A 7,603-nucleotide genomic window follows, 5' to 3' on the forward strand; every position below is an offset into this window, starting at 1 on the left:
GAAGCTGTGGAGGGGAGCCTGAGGTGCTGGGACCGGATCCGTGCATAGCACACTTTGTAAGAAGCACAAAGAAAAGGACCTTGAGCCTTGCTGGAACCCATGCCCTGTGAGTTCATGGCATAGGAGACAAAACTAATAAAAGCCTCTAGACTCTTAAAAATAAATAAATAAATAAAAACACTTTAGCCTTGAGTGACCATTAGGCAAAATGTTACCCACAATAGACTAAGTGAAAAGTTAAAAAATAAAGTTTAATAGCATCAAAGATCTAAAAATTAGGGGAAATTATTAAGCAGTATACAGAATAAGAATACAATTACAAAAAGGTGACCCCCTGGTGCCTTCTTCCCTGGGGGCTTTTGCCAATGGTTTTAAAAAGCCCACTTTTAGTAAAATCTTCATTCACAGGCACATATGTCTGAGTCCTCCCTGGGCCCGGCCCGGCCACTACCTGCGGGCAGGAGGAGGCCCGGCACGCACAGCCGGGCAGGCTGGCTGTGCTCTGGCAGAACCAAGAACGGAGGCAGGGCCAAGGGGACAAAACGAAGGCCTAAAGTAACAGGAAACAAGCGGATAAGAGAAGCGCGGCGACCAAACCCCACTCACCTTCCGGCCTCCCTTCTCATCCGGTCGAAGACGCCGGGCCTGGGGGAGGAAAACACCAGAGCTGCCGTGCGATTGGCCGGCGAATCGCTCCCTCCTCATTGGCCCAGGAAGGCGTTTGTGGAAAAGACCCAGGGACCAGGAGACAAAACGTTTCCCCCCACCTGGTGTGGATCTAACAGCCCTTTGCCCCTGCTGTCCCCCAGAGCGGTGGCTAGCTCAGAGTTAGGGGTCCCAGGGCTTCTGACTGCAAGGAAGCTCTCCGGCCTCTCCAAGGTGGCTAATTTGGGGAGGGAGGATGACTGTCTTCATAATCTAAACGCTTGGTTCCTTCCTACGTCCTAAGCTCGCTCAGGAACCCTAGTGCGTCCTGAACATCTTTCTGCGGTCACTGTGCCCAGAGTGCGAAGGATCCCGTTGGCTGCGGCTGTGAGCGTGGAGGACACGTGCTGGGTTTCAGACGTGAGGTCGGTGTTTCCTCACGGAGCACGGTTTTCACTCTCTGTTCCAGCTGCCTTACAATCATCACAGCTGTCTCCAACGTTCATCAAGAACTTCGATGGACCAGGAGTTATCTATTTATAATCACAATTTTGCTTCCTCCTTACAAGAATCCTGAGTTAAGTGCTATGACGATGATGATGTGAGATTTATACACACACACACACATAGGGTTGTGAAATATACACGTAAAAAATGTAGGCAATATTATGAAACATTTCAGGGATAACTATAGTCCTAACATAAATATCTCTGGTCCAGAGCTGAGATTAAGAAAGAGACATGATAAGCAACTTTGCAGACTCTGTCTACATAGCCCAATGGCATGCCCTTTCCACCTTTGGTGGTTGCCACCAAAGAAAATTTTATGTCACAAAGTAAATTTTATCCCCCCTGGATTTTATTTTTTCCATCATGTATGGTTCCCATAAGAGGTATGTTTATTTTTGCTCATTTTTGAATCATAGTGTATGAGTCTGTGACTTGATTCTTTCACTTGCCATGTTTTTGAGATTTACCGTGTTAATTTATTTTAGCTGCAGTTCATTTCTGTTTATAGCTTTCCAGTATTTAAGTGTATGACTAGATCACAATATAATTATCCATTTTATCAGGGATAGGTGGTTAGGCATGTTTCTCAGTTTTTGCCAATATGAAGGATGCTGTTTTGAACATTTTCCTCCATCTCCCTAGTTCACAAGATTCTTGAATTACCTGAGTGGAGCTGCTGGGTCCCAAAGGCACAGGTTACCTCCTTTGCCTATTCACAAGTGGCTTTACCAAATTATGTTACCATCGGGCCTCAGTCAATATCCCCATGTCTGCCTACCCCTGATATTGTCAAATTTTTAAAATATTCACAAAACATTGGTTGGAACATTATTGTTGCTTTCATTTCATGACTTAATGTTAATACAGCTGAGCATTTTTTTTCATGTTCCTGGGCCACTTGTTTCCTCTTCATTGTTTTGCTTCTATTTCTATTGGCTATTTTTTTGTTTTTATTTGTATGTAAAAGTGCTCTATGTATTCTAAAACAGTCACTTGGTCAGCTATATATGATGCATATATCTTCTCCCCGTGTGTGGTTTGTATTTTTCTTTCGTTTGATAAGGGCTCATTCACTGAACAGTTTTTATTTTTAATGGGGAAATATTCACATCCTTATAAAATTGATCATTCTTATACAAGAACTTAGTTTTATTCATTTTTTAAAACTTCTTTTTTTATGTGGCTGTCAATAAAATTTTATATTGTTTTCAGTAAGGCTTACAATCCTCTATTAGAATTATCCCCACTTTATATTTTTCTTGTCACTGCACATGACATCCTTTTAAACTTCAAATTCTAACTAGTTTTATTTATAGAAATACAATCAGATTTTTATGTTGATTTTATATTCATCAAAGATGCTTTTAATCCTAACAGTTTTTGTATAGATTTGGGGGGAAGGGATTTCCATAGATATTCAAATTATCTCAAATAATGAACTTTTGCCTCTTTGTTTCAAATCCCTTTCCTTGTCCCACTGAACTGTCGGCACCATGTTGAAATAAGAGGATGATGGAGGACATGTTTGTCTTGTATCTTATTATGAAGGGTATCCTTTCATCATTTTCCCATTCACTATGAGGTTTTTGGTTGCTTTTGGTTTTTTTGGAACCCTTTATAGAGTTAAGGAAATTCATTTCTTTCCTAATTTACACAGACATATCTAAGACCATAAATAGATGTTAAATCTTCTATCGTTCCCTTTTTACATGTATTAAGATGATCCTTTTTCTTTTTCAATCTGGTTAATAAGAGATTACCAGAGCACACCCCTCCCGGTTTAAGCAGAATACCGGCAGGTGGGAACAAGTCACCGGTAAGCCTTACAGATCCCCACGTGACCCCTGGGTTCAGGATCTAGGAAGTGTCTCTGCAAATTCTACCACCTGTTAAACATAGCTGTGATTGCATTCATTCCAGATATATCTATGGCATCCCTCAAATTTGAAAGGATCCCTGCCAGGGATGATGTGCATGAGACAGAATATTCCCCTGATGGAGTTTACGGCATAGATGGTTATCTGAAGTTGAGATTGTTGGTGGAGATGTTCTTTCCCTCAGGCATTGCCCAAATCAATTATTTTGGAGGTTCTTGACCAGATGCCCCCAAATTTTTATGCTCCGCCATCATAAATCAGGTTTGGACTATCTTCTAATCAGCAGATCCTGTGAAGGCCTGGCTGGAGGAAGACAGCTGGGGCCTCCCAATCCAGGGCAGACACGCCCAGGTGTAGCAGGTGTATCTCCATTCCATTGTGAACTTGATCATCAAGAACCTACATCAGCCAATAAAAAGAGAGGGCGGAACTAGTTAATCACTGAGTAGGCATAGCCTTTTTTCTTCCCATTCCTGGTTTGCTTTGGGAACTGGCGTCACAGTTAGTGAGTTACCTTTCTTGCCAATTTGCTGCTTTGGATTTAAAAATCCCTTTACTTACATTGTTACCTTAGTTCTCTGATTTTCTTATGTTTCGACTTGTTTTTCTCTTTTGCTGTTTTCAAATTTATTTATCCTAAATTGACAGATAAAATTGTATTCATTGTTACAACGTGATGTTTTGATGCGCATGTACGTTGTGGAGTGGTTAAGTCTCGCTAACTGGTCACTGCAATTTTATCAGGGGTGCCATTCTTCTATTTGGTGTGTGAAGTATTGGGGAGGGAAAGGATATCTTATTTATTTTTACAATTTTTTGAGACATAAAATTTCTACGTATTGGGTACATGTGATACTTTGTTACATGCACAGCACATTACAATCAAGTCAGGGTATTTAGGATATCTATCTCCTTGAGTATCATTTCTATGTGTTGGAAACATTTCAAGTCCACTCCTAGCTATTTTGAAATATACAACACATTGTTATTAACTATAGTCACCCTACTGTGCTATCAAACATTAGAAGTTATTCCTTCTATCTAACTGTATGTTTGCACCCATTAACCAATCTTCCTCCATCCCCACCCCACACATACCCTTCCCAGCCTCTGGCATCTGTCATTCTCCTCTCTACTTCCGCAAGATCTGCTTTTGCTCCCACATATGAGTGAGAACACAAGATATTTGTCTTTCTGTGCCTGGCTTTCATTTAGCACAGTGACCTCCAGTTCCACACATATTGCTGCAAATGACAGTAGAAAAGGGTGCTCTAAATGGTCATGTATAGCTTTCCTGCTTTTAGGAACACTCAACTGACCTGTTAGGTATTAATTGGCTCTCAATTTTGTTTGCCTGTTGAAGTTCCCTAGGGAAATGTAACAATACATTGATTCCTGGGTCCAACCTCTGAAGTCTCTAATTTATAGCATGGGTATCTCTGGATGTTGGATTTTTGAGAACTCCCCAAGCAATTCCTCTGTGAGGCAATGCTTGAAGGGCTTGCACTGTCCAACTACATGGTTGCCAGTTACTCAGACACCTTATTGATTAGTCAGGACACTCACACTTTAGCATCAGTTTTTCATGTGAAACTCTCTGCAGGTGTTGGGTCCCACGTACTCTCAGGTCTTAGAATAAGTCTGAGTCACAAGGATGAGGCTCAAAGAAAGATGATAGTGTGAAATGGAAGTCCAAGGAGAGAAGAGTTTGAGAATTTGGGGATGGGTTGGACTTTGTGAGGCTTAACTTTTACTGATGCATAATCAACTTGTGTTCGTTGATAAAACAGATACCCAAGATTTAAAAGAAGAAAACACTTATTTCTGTTACATAAATGTAGCCAGTGTTCAACAAATTTGCTGTGAACCCTTGAAAGACATGAGTTTGAACTGCGCAGGTCCACTTATATGTGAATTTAAAAAAATAACTATATTGGAAAACTTGGGGGAGATTTGTGACATTTTAAAAAACTTGCAAACAAACCACATAGTCTGGAAATAGTGAAAAAAATTAAGAAACTTAGGTATGTCACGAATGCACAAGACATATGTAGATACTACTCTATGTGTTAATCAACTGTTTGTTATTGGTAAGGCTTCTGGTCAATGGTGGGCTATTAGTAGTTAAGTTTTTGGAGAGTCAAAAATGATACTCAGATATTTTGACTGTGTGGGGGTCAGTGCCCCTAAACCCCACATTGTTCAAGGGTCAGCTATATTTTCTTCTAGTGATACGTTTTTCTAGGAAACTGGAGTTACCTTAAGGACTCTTAAACAGTTTGTGTTTCTCTAAACATTATAGTATGAGTTTTTTCTCCAGTGTTGTTTGAAGGACAATTAAGTAGGTTTATAATACATGCTAGTGGTGCTCCAGAAATCATGCCCTTGCCAATCTTCTTTTGTTTCTGATTTTATACTATTATATCGGACAATTTAAAGAAGGTCATATAAGTTTATGCCTTGTGATTCTGCTCCATGGATTCCTAAAGAATACAATGTTGAGTCACAGTGATAAAATTCATTAAAAGCTTTTATTACTATTTTCCCAAAGGGTGAAACACTGTCTTACACCAGAGTTTCATACACTTATCTGACCACTCTGTGAAGATGCTTTTTTGATTGCTTGAATTTGCCTTTAAGGGACTACAATGTGCCTGTTTTGTATATGCATGTCTTCACCATTTATAACTTGTCTGTTTTTAAGTTTTGTATCTAATCGGTTATTTCCTCAGTTATTAGAAATAGAGCTCTCAAATCAAGGATAACTTTAAATCTTGTTTCTTTTACTATTTTGTCTTTATCCATTGCTTTCATGTTTAAATGTTTTTCTTGCTTCGAAGGTCAGATACACACACCTCTCCCTGTGTTTTTATTAAGTTGCAATCATATTCACTTTAAAAAATACAATCGACTCTTTTATGTACCTGGACTTTGTGTGGAGTGTGATGTGAAGCTTGTGTTTTCCCTATATCTAAGCAGTTAGCCATTTTTCTCAGTGCCATTTAATGTATATTCCACTTCAATGTGGATTTATAATGCCACTATTATAACATGTTTAGTTGGGGTTGCACATAGTTACATGCACTCACCACACATATGTATCTGTTACCTTTGCTCTATGGAATATTAACTTCGTTACAACAGATGTCCTCCAGGAGAGGTAAGGAACTTCTTTTAAGTGATTACTAATTTTGCAGTCTGCTAAAATTCTAAACTTTAGTTATACAGTTCTTCTTTGGTATCCTCTGACATATAATACTCCATGACCTGAAATATCACTTCAGGGTGGGAGGAGAGAAATCTCATTGAGATCACTAAGGCAATCTTATTAACCATATGAGCAGGAAAAGAATTCTTGTTGTGATGCGAATATGCTAAGGGTCAATTATGGGTCTAGATGCTGAGACTATTGAGAAAGAGAAACCCATGGTCCTGCCCTGGTGGAGATTTCAATTTAAGGGAATAATTAGACCTTAAAGCATATCTTGCCTAACTAACAATAAAATGTTAATGGTGTTGCCTGCTGCATGGTGAAAGACAGTAAATGCAAAAGTTTACAGGGATATAATGCAGGCCATGAGGCTATTTCATGTTAGTCTGTATTGTGGGGGGACCCCAGACCACCCCCAAGTCTGGTGATTGGCTAGGAGAACTCTCAGGACTCAGCATGCAGTCATACAGCTATGACTGTATTGCAGTGAAATGATACAAAGCAAAATCAACAAAGGAAAAAAGCACATGGAACAAAGTCCAGAGAACACCAGGCTTCATTCAGCGTGGAACCAATCATGTATGTGAGCTCTGCTAGCTCATGTGCCTCCTTCTGCCAGTCAGGCATCAATGTCAAATGTTTCTGTGATACCCGTGATTCTCTGTATGGCATTTGGTACATCTTATCAGCTTCACCAGTGGCTTCTTTACGCCAGATAACCCAGTTGCAGTTGGATGTCTAGTTAGGTTTATTTCATAGTTGGAGATTGAGCAGTTTAGCTTTGAGCAGACACCTGCCATCCTTCAGCACCCATTTGCTCCTCAAAGGGAAGACTTATCCTTTATTTTATACATCAAAGCATTTTCCATAAAACCACAGAGAAGCTGGCCAATCCCCATCCACCCGTGCCTCATCAGATCCTCCCTCTCCATCCTTGTATTAATAAAATCTGAGCACCTTGGCTATGTTAAGTCAAGGATCTGGAATGAATTCTCCTTCAGACACCTGCAATGCCTATTCCACATGACCCTGTGTGACGGTGGCAGGATCAGATGTTGAAACTTGGGTACAGGGAGTTCCAGGGGTTTAGGGGCTGATTAAGGAGAGAAGATAAACAAGAGGTGACACATGTGCACATATGCTTTATCGGGCGGCATTTTGACAGGTTTGCATGTAGGGGATGCCCCTCACAGCAGGGGTCTGTCCAGGTGCTACAGCAAGTGGGTGCCTACTCAGAAGGGGAGGCCCCCTCCCCATCTGGGGGAGGCCTCCTGGAGGAGAGGGGAATTGGAGAGGTGGCTTAGGTGTGTAGGTAATATCCCACAGAGGCACAGTGGGGAAGATCTCTGGTCCGGGAGTT

This window comes from Eulemur rufifrons, chromosome 24, assembly GCF_041146395.1.
Source record: "Eulemur rufifrons isolate Redbay chromosome 24, OSU_ERuf_1, whole genome shotgun sequence".
Classification (NCBI taxonomy): domain Eukaryota; kingdom Metazoa; phylum Chordata; class Mammalia; order Primates; family Lemuridae; genus Eulemur; species Eulemur rufifrons.